General features: G+C 43.9%; 1 protein-coding gene across 1 annotated transcript in view; it reads right to left on the bottom strand.

Annotated features, from left to right (window-relative positions):
- Nucleotides 1–7,768, bottom strand: part of LOC123767056 (ankyrin repeat domain-containing protein 29) — a 34,809-nt gene extending 27,041 nt beyond the window's left edge. The window contains exon 1 of the mRNA XM_045756522.2: nt 7,634–7,768. The gene's annotated coding sequence lies outside the window, so the exon portion shown is untranslated. The remainder of the gene's footprint in view (nt 1–7,633) is intronic.
- Nucleotides 7,769–12,180: the final 4,412 nt, after the last annotated feature.

Raw genomic sequence — 12,180 nt, forward strand, 5'->3', positions numbered from 1 at the left:
TACGTCATCCCAGTGTGTCATGGTCGGTGAATACGCTGCTTATATTTAGAGAAGGTGCAGCTGAGTCCTACAGGTATACTGACACTATTGCTGTAGGACTCACCTGCTCTCATTATAGGAATTTTCTAGCATAAATGATAGACGGAGAGGTGAAGACATGTCATGAGGCTTAGAGTTGTCTGGAAGCGAAGGGAGCAAGAGTCTTCCAGCAGCTGTGTGGAACACTGGTGGCTCCGGATATAAGGGCTCCTGGCGTGAAGGGAACAAGGCTCCCAGCAGCTGTGTGGAACACTGGTGGCTCCGGATATAAGGGCTCCTGGCGTGAAGGGAACAAGTCTTCCAGCAGCTGTTGTCGGAAAATCCGACACCATTTAATAATCATACAGATAATTGCTGTTGTATAAGCAAGTTACCCATAGAAAACGTAACTTGTAGTGGAATTACCGTCTATAGAAAACGGGATATCATCACCACATACTATTATAATTCACCAGCTATTCTGCTGGGAATTGTTCTTAAATACATTAGTCTTTGGACTTTACCATCATAAAAACATCTTATATAAATTAACTTAATTATCAATATTAAAGTAGAGTAAATGTGACCCTTCTATCACTTTCTGAAATCTGGACAAAGTAGGCCAGGCGTCTGTGGGGAAGGAGGGCAGCTATTGTTTATACGAGACCAGAGGCTCACACGGGAGCAAATTCGGCTCCTGTTAATTTTACTTGGACGTAGTGTTATGGAACCCAAAGGTGTACCATTGTCAACACGCTGTCTACAAATACAAGTTAAGTGTCTATCCGAAACCCGTTTATCATTCATTTATGGCCATTAATGTCAGGATATAGGGTTAGCCGGTTAGAACGCGAAATCGCCTCATACTAAAGGTAATTAAGCCAGGTCTTTAATGTTCCATGTACTGTATAGTGTTTTCTCTGATATAGCTTGTCATATATAGGATTCTGGCTTCACAGCTAGCGCACTTTTGACAGGTCAAGACGAGGATGCAAGATTTGTGCACCAGTTACTGGGTGATATGGAAGCTACCTCAAAGAGGATAATTTGGTGTCTACACCCTAGTTATACCTGGTGGACTAACCTGCTGTACTATAAGATAAGGAACCTCTTTAATGTATGTAGCTATTACTGTAATTTGATTGGCTGCATATGTGTAATATAAACCCCCCCTAATGTGTAGAGGATCGATTTGTGAGATTATGAGATTATTGCAGAAATACAGTCCACTTATCATTATACAAATTGCTATCGAAGTATATAAATTAACGTAAATATAAATTCACATAAATTAAATAAATATAAATCTCACAGGTCGGTTCCCACATTATTTTGGTCCTTCGAAACCGAATTATTTGGACCTTCGGAACCGGAATATTCGGTCCTATGAACCCACATTTGGTCATCTTAGTACCGGATGAACCAGTTAACCAGTGGATTCATTAAATATACTAGTGCAGTGTTATTTAAACAAAGCCAGCAGTCAAGACGGCAGCGTAGCCTCGAGGGAGCTCAGGAGCCTCCCTCAGCCCAGTTCAGCTTCGTCAGCGGTTTCATGCACACCCACAGATATTTGGTGGCGTGTTATTTCGTGAAATGACAGCGCTAATATAGAATCCAGCCAAATTAGTGACTGTGTCTTCGCGAGATTGTTCACGGATTTCGTGGTGTTACATTTCGCGAGAGATTATCTACGAATTTTGTGGACTTTATTTCGCGAGGTCACTAATAATATTTAATACTTCTAGATAATATTAGAAGTTTCATGGAGGCTAATTAAGAGGCTATTATCAATAATTGTGTATATTATTTCTCCAAATAGAGAATTATTTAATATATATTGCACTAGTGATTACAGTATATTTACTAATTGCCAACCCACAACAGGGTAGGATATGACTAGTTGAACTATTATCGTTCATCCTAGTCCCATTATTACCATAGTCAGTTGTACTATATTGAACAACCTAACACCATTAATGAATGGTCCAGACCCTATTTTGGGTGTAATTTTTATCAACTCGAATTGAGTTGTATATATAATAATTTACTTATGATCATTACACCTTTGAGTGATTAATTAGTGTCTCTTCCATCCTAGGGTGATATAGAAGAGCTAACCTAAAGGTACTTCCAGTGACACTGGTTTATCACTCAAATGATTAGTGTGTATGATTGTATATATATAATGTGTATTAATTTTAAGTGCTAACCTCTAGTAGAGGTAGGATTATTGCCTAGTGAGTTCAGAATTTACCCTAGGCTACCATCAGTGCTTGTTCAGTATTATGAGCAGCCCAAGTACAAGCCCCACAAGGCTTCACCAACTAGCCAGGATGGATAATGCAGGGAGAATGAAAAGAACCCTTGCAGGTCTTAAAGGCCACTTAACAAGACAGATCAAGAAATGTGAAGATTTGTCACAACAATCTCAAATTGATTATGCTGACCTGGAAAGCTATTATCAAGCAGCTACAGGTAAATTTGAGCAAATCAAATGCCAAATGGCTGTCCTTGTGGGGACAGACTACTACCATCAATTCATTGGTAGCCCTACTAAATATCAGGGCATAACCATGTTAAACTCTGCAGGAGGTAAATTACTCTCAGGCCCAGTATCAAGCCTGAGGAGACCTATGCCTGCAGATAAACAATACCAGTAGAAATCTAAATTTGTCAGCTGATTATATTTCTCCAGTAGCATTATACTAAGGAGATTACAGCTGACTATAGCAACAGAGGTTGATGTTAGTATCATCATTTGAAGCTGGAGATGAGTTCATGAGGCCTCAGTGGCAAATCAGTGAACAGTAGCCTAAAACAGCTACAAGTCACTGCGACCAATGTCACTGAACCCACTGCAGTCTCAGAACCATACTTTACTTTAATGATGAGCTATTCAATCTTCTGAATCAATTAACTAAATTAAACCCCAATAAATCTGATGACTGATTTGATACATTTATTATTTAATCAAGATGAATTCCATGGGCCTCAGTGTTTATATATCAGTGACCAGTTACCTGAAGAAACTTCAAGTTATATCTAATGTCACTGATCTCACTGCAGTCCCTGAATCATACTTGACTGTAGTACTTGATCACATCCAGTCTTCTGGGTTAAATAATATGTAATTAGGCTTGAATATTAGCCTTTCAAGAGTTGACAGGGAAATGAAATCGCATTAGACTTCTAACCCCTGCAACTCTAGTACGGGACATCCGTCCTGTACGAACAGACACACAAATGTGTGATTACTAACTACTAACATCAAATTAATGTAATAATTCGAAGGAGGAGTATCGGTGTTCGTCTGTTCTAAATAGGACTTCGACCCGTGAGCAGCCCCCTGGGGAATTATGTCGGAAAATCCGACACTATTTAATAATCATACAGATAATTGCTGTTGTATAAGCAAGTTACCCATAGAAAACGTAACTTGTAGTGGAATTACCGTCTATAGAAAACGGGATATCATCACCACATACTATTATAATTCACCAGCTATTCTGCTGGGAATTGTTCTTAAATACATTAGTCTTTGGACTTTACCATCATAAAAACATCTTATATAAATTAACTTAATTATCAATATTAAAGTAGAGTAAATGTGACCCTTCTATCACTTTCTGAAATCTGGACAAAGTAGGCCAGGCGTCTGTGGGGAAGGAGGGCAGCTATTGTTTATACGAGACCAGAGGCTCACACGGGAGCAAATTCGGCTCCTGTTAATTTTACTTGGACGTAGTGTTATGGAACCCAAAGGTGTACCATTGTCAACACGCTGTCTACAAATACAAGTTAAGTGTCTATCCGAAACCCGTTTATCATTCATTTATGGCCATTAATGTCAGGATATAGGGTTAGCCGGTTAGAACGCGAAATCGCCTCATACTAAAGGTAATTAAGCCAGGTCTTTAATGTTCCATGTACTGTATAGTGTTTTCTCTGATATAGCTTGTCATATATAGGATTCTGGCTTCACAGCTAGCGCACTTTTGACAGGTCAAGACGAGGATGCAAGATTTGTGCACCAGTTACTGGGTGATATGGAAGCTACCTCAAAGAGGATAATTTGGTGTCTACACCCTAGTTATACCTGGTGGACTAACCTGCTGTACTATAAGATAAGGAACCTCTTTAATGTATGTAGTTATTTCTGTAGTTTGATTGGCTGCATATATATATTAATTTAATAACCCCCCCCCTAATGTGTAGAGGATCGATTTGTGAGATTATGAGATTATTGCAGAAATACAGTCCACTTATCATTATACAAATTGCTATCGAAGTATATAAATTAACGTAAATATAAATTCATATAAATTAAATAAATATAAATCTCACAGGTCGGTTCCCACAGCTGTGTGGAACACTGGTGGCTCCGGATATAAGGGCTCCTGGCGTGAAGGGAACAAGTCTTCCAGCAGCTGTGTAGGAACACTGGTGGCTCCGGATATAAGGGCTCCTGGCGTGAGGGGAACAAGGCATCCAGCAGCTGTGTAGGAACACTGGTGGCTCCGGATATAAGGGCTCCTGGCGTGAAGGGAACAAGGCTTCCAGCAGCTGTGTGGAACACTGGTGGCTCCGGATATAAGGGCTCCTGGCGTGAAGGGAACAAGGCTTCCAGCAGCTGTGTGGAACACTGGTGGCTCCGGATATAAGGACTCCTGGCGTGAAGGGAACAAGTCTTCCAGCAGCTGTGTGGAACACTGGTGGCTCCGGATATAAGGGCTCCTGGCGTGAAGGGAACAAGGCTTCCAGCAGCTGTGTGGAACACTGGTGGCTCCGGATATAAGGGCTCCTGGCGTGAAGGGAACAAGGCTTCCAGCAGCTGTGTGGAACACTGGTGGCTCCGGATATAAGGGCTCCTGGCGTGAAGGGAACAAGGCTTCCAGCAGCTGTGTGGAACACTGGTGACTCCGGATATAAGGGCTCCTGGCGTGAAGGGAACAAGTCTTCCAGCAGCTGTGTGGAACACTGGTGGCTCCGGATATAAGGGCTCCTGGCGTGAAGAGGAAGCCACAACACATGACCAAGTGAGTCGCCGTGAGAGTGAGAAGTGTCAAGTTCCAGGGCGGCGGGGAGCCGTGGAGGCGGCCATCCCTGGCGCCACTCCACGAGTCTTCACTCAGCAACACCTGTCACGGCTGAGTGACGGCGTGTCGTCACCCACCACCTCCTGAACACTTACCACTCCGTCAAAACTACAACGTCCTAACATAACCACCATAGAACACGTGGGAATTTACGAGCCACTACTTGTCAGAGTAGGCTGCGTGTGTGAGGTTGGTCAATAACGTTAATAACACGACCTACTATGTGGGACCATTTATGTGAGAGACGATATTGACCTCCACACGATGTAGAGCATCATAGTTATGGCTTAGGGGGTTGTGATCACTAATATTACATGGTACTACTTGGTGTCATTACTGCCACAGTGAGTGTAGTGATCTACCTGTGTACTGTGAGGTGCTACAGTGACTGTAGTGATCTACCTGTGTACTGTGAGGTGCTACAGTGAGTGTAGTGATCTACCAGTGTACTGTGAGGTGCTACAGTGAGTGTAGTGATCTACCAGTGTACTGTGAGGTACTACAGTGACTGTAGTGATCTACCAGTGTACTGTGAGGTGCTACAGTGACTGTAGTGATCTACCAGTGTACTGTGAGGTGCTACAGTGACTGTAGTGATCTACCTGTGTACTGTGAGGTGCTACAGTGACTGTAGTGATCTACCTGTGCACTGTGAGGTGCTACAGTGAGTGTAGTGATCTACCTGTGTACTGTGAGGTGCTACAGTGAGTGTAGTGATCTACCTGTGTACTGTGAGGTGCTACAGTGACTGTAGTGATCTACCTGTGTACTGTGAGGTGCTACAGTGAGTGTAGTGATCTACCTGTGTACTGTGAGGTGCTACAGTGAGTGTAGTGATCTACCTGTGTACTGTGAGGTGCTACAGTGAGTGTAGTGATCTACCTGTGCACTGTGAGGTGCTACAGTGAGTGTAGTGATCTACCTGTGTACTGTGAGGTGCTACAGTGAGTGTAGTGATCTACCTGTGTACTGTGAGGTGCTACAGTGAGTGTAGTGATCTACCTGTGTACTGTGAGGTGCTACAGTGACTGTAGTGATCTACCTGTATACTGTGTGGTACTACAGTGAGTGTAGTGATCTACCTGTGTACTGTGAGGTGCTACAGTGAAGGCAGTGACGTCACCCTGGTGACAGGTGGGAGGGGCTGGTGGAGTATGAGTAACTCCAGCACAGTACCACAGAGTACACCCCAGCACAGTACCACAGAGTACACCCCACCACAACACACTCGGACACTAACTGCTCACACTGAATGGTTGGGTAACGAGCGTTACTAGCTAAGACCTGTAGTGGCTCATACTGGGTAGGTGTGGCCAGCAGGTGGATAGGTGACCCCCGGAAGAGGGCCAAGGGTAGTGTGACCTCCACACCACAATGAGCGGCATGTACTGCATCACACTAGGATTAGTGTGTTATACTCGGCTGTGAGTAATGTGTCCTGCATGAGTAGACCATTGTGTTAGTATGAGTATGCATGCTACCTCCCCCCCTCTCCCTCACACTGCCACCACCCCCGTCACACTACCACAACCCCGTCACACTACCACCACCACACTGTCACACCACCACCACACCGTCACACTACCACCACCCCGTCACACTACCACCACCACACTGTCACACCACCACCATCACACCGTCACACTACACCACCACACCGTCACACTACCACCACCACCCCGTCACACTACCACCACCACACTGTCACACCACCACCACACTGTCACACCACCACCACCACACCGTCACACTACACCACCACACCGTCACACTACCACCACCACCCCGTCACACCACCACCATCACACCGTCACACTACCACCACACCGTCACATTACCACCACCACACCGTCACACTACCACCACACCGTCAAACTACCACCACCACCCCGTCACACTACCACCACACCGTCACACTACCACCACACCGTCACACTATCACCACACCGTCACACTACCACCACCACACCGTCACACTACCACCACACCGTCACACCACCACCACACCGTCACACCACCACCACACCGTCACACTACCACCACCACACCGTCACACTACCACCACACCGTCACACCACCACCACACCGTCACACTACCACCACACCGTCACACTACCACCACCACACCGTCACACCACCACAACAACTGAGGTACTGAACAATTTAGTGACAACAGAAAAAACTGCACCTTGAGGTACGCGTTGTTGAGACGAGTGTGTGACGTCTGACAGAGGAGTGTGACGTCTGGCAGACATGTGTGACGTCTGGCAGACATGTGTGACGTCTGGCAGACGTGTGTGACGTCTGGCAGACGTGTGTGACGTCTGGCAGACGTGTGTGACGTCTGGCAGACGTGTGTGACGTCTGGCAGACGTGTGTGACGTCTGGCAGACGTGTGTGACGTCTGGCAGACGTGTGTGACGTCTGGCAGACGTGTGTGACGTCTGACAGAGGAGTGTGACGTGTGACAGAGGAGCGGCACCGGCACCACGGGAACGTCATATGAACGTTCTTACCTCTCGGTTTGACGTTGAATTCCTCGTATGAATTGAAATTGTTTGGCGGAGACCAGGAGGTGACGCCGAGGCTGATGCTGCACTGGTGGAGGCTGGTGGTCACTGCTTGCCTCCCTGTGACGACTGTCTCCCACCACCACCACCACCACTACCACCCTCCCAGGTACTCTCTCCCACCACCACCACCACCCTCCCAGGTACTCTCTCCCACCACCACCACCACCACCCTCCCAGGTACTCTCTCCCACCACCACCACCACACTCCCAGGTACTGTCACCTACCAGGTGAGTGGGAGGGTGTGCAGCAGACAGTGAGAGCAGTGACAGCCGTTAACAAGCTTGGAGAGAATTAATCACACAGCCTATTGTTGTTTTGCTTCGTGAAAATTCGTGCTCAGTATTGTTTCATAATGAACCAGAGATCCAGTCAACGAGCCTTAGGCTAAGAAAATATTAGGCTAAGAAAATATTAGGCTAAGAAAATATTAGGCTAAGAAAATATTAGGCTAAGAAAATATTAGGCTAAGAAAATATTTGGCTAAGAAAATATTAGGCTAAGAAAATATTTGGCTAAGAAAATATTAGGCTAAGAAAATATTAGGCTAAGAAAATATTAGGCTAAGAAAATATTAGGCTAAGAAAATATTTGGCTAAGAAAATATTAGGCTAAGAAAATATTAGGCTAAGAAAATATTAGGCTAAGAAAATATTAGGCTAAGAAAATATTAGGCTAAGAAAATATTAGGCTAAGAAAATATTAGGCTAAGAAAATATTAGGCTAAGATTCAGATTCAGATTCAGATTCAGATGTTTATTCAGGTAAGAAAATATTAGGCTAAGAAAATATTAGGCTAAGAAAATATTAGGCTAAGAAAATATTAGGCTAAGTAAGTTCGGTTTTGGTGGGTTAAGTTACCATTAGCAACGTTGATATGGTAATAATAATAAGAAGAATGCAGGTAAAGGTTTTAGGATATATTGCAAGGATTGCAATTGTTCAAATGCCAGTGAGACTGGGCCTGGGTTATTGATAAAGGTTGAACAGAAAAAAAGCATTAACAAAATTGTCTGGCGCTCTGCTAGACATGTAAACACAAGCTCTCAGAATCTTGCCCATAACACTGTATACACCACCACCGTACTCTTTATTATTTAATAAAGAAAAACCCTTGAGAAAGGATATAGGTTGCATCCGAAAATTTGGTTTAATAATACACTTACACAAGTATTGGTTCCTTCCTTGAAGCACTACGGCATTGTGGAACGTTTCTCCAATATCATTATCATCATAATATCTGGACACTTCGGTCATCATACTCGTGAAGAAAAAGACTTGGGGGATGATATCACGCCAGACCTGTCTCCTGCAGCCCATATCAAGAAGATAACATCAGCGGCATATGCCAGGCTGGCCAACATACGAACGGCATTCAGAAACTTGTGTAAAGAATCATTCAGAACTTTGTATGCCACATATGTCAGGCCAATCCTGGAGTATGCAGCCCCAGCATGGAGTCCATATCTAGTCCAGGATAAGACTAAACTGGAAAAGGTTCAAAAGTTTGCCACCAGACTAGTACCCGCGCTGAGAGGTATGAGCTACGAGGAGAGACTACGGGAATTAAACCTCACGTCGCTGGAAGACAGAAGAGTTAGGGGGGACATGATCACCACATTCAAGATTCTCAAGGGAATTAATAGGGTAGATAAAGACAGGCTATTTAACACAAGGGGCACACGCACTAGGGGACACAGGTGGAAACTGAGTGCCCAAATGAGCCACAGAGATATTAGAAAGAACTTTTTTAGTGTCAGAGTGGTTGACAAATGGAATGCATTAGGAAGTGATGTGGTGGAGGCTGACTCCATACACAGTTTCAAGTGTAGATATGATAGAGCCCAATAGGCTCAGGAACCTGTACACCTGTTGATTGACAGTTGAGAGGCGGGACCAAAGAGCCAGAGCTCAACCCCCACAAGCACAACTAGGTGAGTACTCGTGCTTTAATATAAAATTTATGACTGCTGTTTATGAGAAAATTTCTTTCCTTGGAATGTTCTACGCATCATTTCCGTAGTTTATTCAACTCGTCCTCCTCGTAGAACGTCGCATTTTGACGTATATACTCGCCCTAAAGCCAAACATCGTCGTACTGGAAAATGGTAGCGGCTCGTGGAATTGACATACTGTCCCGTTTTCTGTTTTGGGTCTTTTGGTAGGTTAGGATAAGGGCACGTTAGTACGACAGTTTCTTGACGTTGGGTAACCTTGGGAGAACGGACTAGTATGTTATAACTAGTAGACTTTAGCTCAATAACTAATTAATTAATCTATTGACTTTGGTAAGCGAATGCGTATGAGAAACTATACTACTATTTTCTATCTGTGATTTTGTTGATATTTTTCCAGCTTTGCTTTGGTGGGAGGATGGTCGTTGCTGGGTACACCCAAATGGTCCGGTGGTGTAGAGCGTCTACTTCCTGTACTCATTATGCCACTGGAATTCCTTTCCTCCGCTGCCGCCCACTGGTCGCTGTGGGGTGTACGACAGGCAAATTATAATATAACCAGAAGCGTCCACATGCGTCGCCTCTCCCTTTTGTGATGTGTGGTTGGTCCTCGTATCTTAGCCACGGTGTCGTGACTCAGCCTCGGCATGAGTAAATACAAATAAATACAAATATTTATTCAGGTAAAGTACATACATACATACAAGGTGAGATACAAAAGTTGATGGATTTATAGATAGAGCTAGTACATCCAATTCCTAAAGCCACTCATTCGCAAAGTGTTTCGGCCAGAAATATATTTCTGCCCGAAAAAAATATATAAATATTTCTTACTCTCTCTTAAATTGGTTGGTAGATGTGCAACTTTGATTTACATTTGAGAGGTCATACCATAACTTGGGACCCTTGATTTGCATATCAATTCTGTTTTGGTTGAGTCTCATTTTATGAATATCAAAACGATATTTGTTTCTCGTGTGATGACCATGGGTTCTGTACAGCCCGATAGTAAGCGCTTAAGGTCAGTGTGGGGTTCTGTGTTGCTGTGGAAGTCTTGGGTGATTGGGTGATATAAAGCCATTGCTTGGTTACTGACTTTAAGACCATTTGGTCACCACTTGGTCCGGGAGACATCTCCCGTCACGCTGGGTGCAGTTGCGCCTCCACAGATCTCCAGTATCATCTTTTGATACTGGTAATGGCTCGAAAGGGCCACCACTTACGGGCTATTCATGCCCGTGCCACCTCTTGGGTGGCTTAATCTTCATCAATCAATCACTGACTTTAACACGGGAGACATCTCCCGTCACGCAGGGTGCAGCCGCACCTCCACACATCTCCAGTATCAGCTCTTGATACTGGTAATGGCTCAAAAGGGCCACCACTTACGGGCTATTCATACCCGTGCCACCTTTTGGGTGGCTTAATCTTCATCAATCAATCAATCACTGACTTTAATACTTACAATGATACCTGACTAGCAGCGTCCAAGCGTGGCGGGCGCCCTGCACACACCCTCGTGTTTACTCTCTGCTCAACCTGTCCTCTTAAAAATAACGTCACTTTTCGCTCGTATGCGCGCTATGGCCAAATTTGGACGTAATTTGAAATGAAATTGACTCACAAAAGTGACGTACTGTTCCGTTTTCTGTTTGAGTCGTCCGGCTTACTCGGCCAGCTTAGAAAAGGATTCTTTCCATTAACGTTTTTCATAGCGTTTTGAAACTTTATGAGAATTTCCTGCCCACCAGAAGTGGCGTATGAAGCAGCGGCGGCAGCGCGTGCAAACGGATGGTGCCGTGTGCTATGAACGTGACAATCACGTTTGACATTGCAGTGCAGATATTTTATGGATCTTTGATGAATGTGCAGCGACTTCATTTTTTACCTTACTCGCGCATACTAACCTATACGCTGGCTGCCTGTCCTCGATATAATGAATTATTAATATTTTTATATTCATATATTTTATTTATATTTCATTTATATTTCAGTTCATATATTTTGACAGCAAAGTGCTGTCTGGTGCTAGAATTTGTTATTGTTCTAATTGCTGATTTATATACAGTAATTTGGGATCGGAGGTAATTTAGGGTTGTAAATCCCCAGGCACAGATACCATAGGTGAAATATGAATATATGAGCTAATAATAAAGAGCTACACACAGAAATCACAATAACGTGATGCATCAAATGAACAAAAAGTGTAATTCAGTCGATTAAGGCAGCGTCTGGGATGATCCCGGACGTAGGTTCAAATCCTCGTCACGGCCCTTGTGGATTTGTTCATTTAATAAAGAGCTAGAATCTTTTCTCTTATTTTTGTATATTCAATTGTACATAGCTCTGGTGCGCCACATTTGGACTATTGTGTCCAAACATGACGATCTCAATACACACAGAAATCACAATAGCCTGATACATCAAATGAACAAATTCACAAGGGCTATTACGAGGGTTCGAACCTACGTCCGGGATGAGCGACATGGTAAATTCTTTTTACCATGTCGTGGCGCAATCGACTAAGACGCGTCTGG

Source organism: Procambarus clarkii, chromosome 53 (genome assembly GCF_040958095.1).
Source record: "Procambarus clarkii isolate CNS0578487 chromosome 53, FALCON_Pclarkii_2.0, whole genome shotgun sequence".
NCBI lineage: Eukaryota > Metazoa > Arthropoda > Malacostraca > Decapoda > Cambaridae > Procambarus > Procambarus clarkii.